The following is a 3814-nucleotide window of genomic DNA, read 5'->3' as shown; positions in this document are numbered from 1 at the left end:
GACTGCTTCAGATAAATCTGCCTAATTCGCCCCCTAAATTTCCATTTGTATTTCCATTTATACACTGTTATAAAAGAAAAAAAACACTGTTTCTGCCTTTTTATTATTGGGCTGTAATCTTCTGGAACAAGTCCTCCCCCCCCCCTTTTTTTAAAGATCTCACTTATCTATTTGACAGAGATCACAAGTAGGAAGAGAGGTGCGGGGGGTGGGCAGGGGGGGAGCAGGTTCCCCGCCGAGCAGAGAGCTCGATGCGGGTTTGATCCCAGGATCCTGAGATCATGACCTGAGCCGAAGGCTGAGGCTTTAACCCACTGAGCCACCCAGGCGCCCCTGGAACAAGTCCTTTAGGCCTCTGTAGGCAGTTCCTCTTTCCAGCCTCGCACCCCGCAGGACACTGTTGTTATTACAGACATTTAGTGAACTACGGATCCGAAACTTAAATGGGTTACATGGCCTTTCCTGTGTCAAACAGCCATCAAGTGGTAGTGCCAAGGTTCACTTAAAAAAAAAAAAAAAGGTATTATTTTGTTTACTCATTTATTCAGCCAACATTTATGGAGCACCCCTTATGGAATCTCACCATGAGGAGGGAGGAGAAAGACATCAATTAACACATGACTACACATTTTAACACCAATTTCACTGATTGGAAGCTAGTATTTTTTCCCAAAAGACACGTGTAGGCTGCAGTAAGAGTACACAGCATGGACTGTTATGACTTCTAGATTTCAGATGATAAAATGTCAAGAGCTGGGTCTTAAGATGGATGAAATGAGGTAAAAATTTGGTGAAGAGAAACTCTATGGAGACCTCAGACTGACAGACTCACACTACTTATCTGGCTGTAGGAGCTGAGCCTCTCAAGGTTTGGGATATTTTGCCCTAAGCTCTGCAGCAAGCATGTGACAGAGCCAGCACAGGGTTGTCCACAACCACAGAGCCGGCTCCGCAGCCTGCTTGGGGGTTTGACTAACTGCCCCCAACCATGTCCCGCCTAGCTTTTGTAAACTCCCCCACAGTGGCTCCAGAGGGCTGTGAAGTAGCTACTGAACACCACCCAAACCAAAAGCAGCTCCAGCTTCTCTACCACAACAGGGGGAGGGACATGGCTCCAACTTCAGCTGAGACCCAGCTGAGGTCATGCTGCCTCCTCTGCAGTAGCGGTACCATAACTCCATGACTTATTTTTCAAGGTGCAATTCATATAACATAAAATTAACAATTTTAAACTGTACAATTTGGTGGCATATAATAAACTCACAATGTTGTGCAGCCATCACCATTTATCTAGTTCCAAAACATTTCGATCACTTCCAAAGGAGACCCTACACCTGTTAAGCATATTCATTAAATCCTCTCCACCCTCAAGACCTGGGCACCACTAATCTTTTGTCTCTATGGATTTATCTATTCTGGACATTTCATATAAGTGGAAGCATATAATATGTTGCCTTTTGTGTCTGGCTTCTTTCATTTAGCGTAATGTGTTTGCTGTTCTTCCATGTTGTAGCATGTACCAGGACTTCATTCCTTTTTATGGCTCAATTCTTTGGGTCATATCCCTAGGAGTAGAATGACTGGCTCATGTAATACTACTGTGCTTAACCTTTTGAGGAACTGTAAAACTGTTTTCCACAGGAGCTGCACCATTAAATATTCCCACAACAATATACCAAGGTTCCAATACCTCCATATCCTCAATAACATTTGTTATTTTCTGTGTTTTTCTTTTTTTTTTAAGAAGCCGTTCTAGTGGGTATAAAGTGGGATCTAATTGTGGGTTTAATTTGCATTTCTTTAATGACCATAGATATTGAGCATCTTTTCATGTGTTTATTGGTTATTCACATATTTTCTCAGGAGAAATGTCTACTCAAGTCCTTTACCCATTTTTAAATTGAGTTGTTTTTTCTTTTTGTTCTTAAGTTGTAAGTGTTCTTTGTATATTATGGATATTATACCTTTATCAAACATATGATTTATAAATATTTTCTCTCATTTTATGTGCTGTCATTTCACTTTCTTGATAGTGTCCTTTGATGCACAAAAACTTTAATTTTGATTGAGTATGTATGTATGAGGTAGGACTCTAACTTCATTCTTTTTCACATGGATATCCAATTGTCCTAGCACCATTTGTTAAAGAAGCTATTCTTTGCCAATTGAATGATCTAGGAACCTTGTCAAGAATCAATTGCTATAGAGGTATTATTGGCTTATTTCTAGACTCTCAGTTCTATTCCATGAAATGTATGTCTGTCTTTATATCAGTTCTACACTATTTTACTTTAGCTTTCTAGTATGCTTTGAAAATGAGAACTGTGAGTACTCCAACTTTGTTTTTTTTTTTTTTCAAAATTATTTTAATTTGTTTTAAGCTTGTATCTAGGGTCCCTTGCAATTCTATATACATTTATGGATCAGCTTTCCCATTTCTACCAAAAAAAAAAAAAAAAAAAGGTCACTGGATTTTCATGGAGACTGCATTGTATGTGTAGATCATTTTGGGTCTTCCATCTTTCAATATTAAGTCTTCCAAGTCATGAACATAGGATGTTTTCCCATTCATTTAGTCTTTAATTCCAGCAATGTTTCATATTTTCAGTGCACAGGTACTGCACATGTTTGGTTAAATTTATTCCTATTTTATTCTTTTTGATGCTACTGAAAACTGAATTGTTTTCTTAATCTTTTTGGGTGGTTCACTGCTAATGTATAGAAATACAATTGATTCTGGAGTGTTGGTCTTTTATCCTGCAGTCTCACTAACACTGCTTATTAACCCTAATAGTTTTTTAGTGGATTCTTTAGGATGTTTTACATATAAGATCATGATATCTGCAAAGAAAGAGAGATTTACTTATTTCTTTCCAATGTGGAAGCCTCATTTCTTTTTTCCTTGCCTAATTTCTCAGGTTTAAAACTTTCAGGACAAAGTTGCTTGTAAAACTTTGAACAGAAGAAACAAAAGCAGGCATTCTTTTCTTGTTGCCTGATATTAGCAGGAAATCTCTATCTTTCACCATTATGATGTTAGCCTACAGTTTTTTCAAAAGTGCCCTTAATCAGATTGAACAAATTCTGTTCATTCCTATTTTGTTGAAATTTTTTTTAATCACGAAAGTGTTGGATTTTCTCAAATTCTTTTTCTGTATTGACATGATGGTATTTTTTTTTCTTCATTGTATTTTAATATATTACACTGATTGACCTCTATACGTAAAAGCTTTGCATTTCTGGGATAAATTTTACTTGATCATGGTGTGTAATTATTTTAACATTCTGTTGGGTTTGATTTGCAAAGACTTTGTTGAGGGTTTTTTTTTTTTTTTTTTAATCTATATTCACAAGGAGTATTGGTCTGTAGCTTTCTTTTCTTGTAATGTTTTTGCCCAGTTTTGGTATCAGGGTAATGTTGGCCCCATCAAATGAGTTAGGAATTGTTCAATATTCTATTTCTTAGGAGAGCTAGAGAAGAACTGGTGTTAACTGTTCTTTAAACATTTGATACAAGTCACTAGTGAAGCCATCTGGTCCTGGACTTTTCTTCAGTCAGGAAGTTTTGAGGACTGATTCAATCTTTTGTTATAAGTCTGTTCGCATTCCACCCCCCCCCCCTTTTTTTCTTTGAGTTTAGGTAGGTTGTGTGTTTCTAAGGAATTTGCCTGTTTTATTTAGGTTTGTTAGCATTCATTGTTCATAGTTTTATGATCTCTTTTATTCCTTTAAGGTTGCCAGTAATGTCCCCATTATGCTGTGTATAAGTCCTCTGTTTCTTGATCAAGAGTTCCTAGGTTGCTGCAAACCTGCA

The sequence above is a fragment of the Mustela putorius genome, unplaced genomic scaffold (assembly GCF_011764305.1).
Source record: "Mustela putorius furo isolate JIRA1106 unplaced genomic scaffold, ASM1176430v1.1 tig00000421_pilon_pilon_pilon, whole genome shotgun sequence".
NCBI lineage: Eukaryota > Metazoa > Chordata > Mammalia > Carnivora > Mustelidae > Mustela > Mustela putorius.
Note: the sequence above shows the minus strand (reverse complement) of the source record.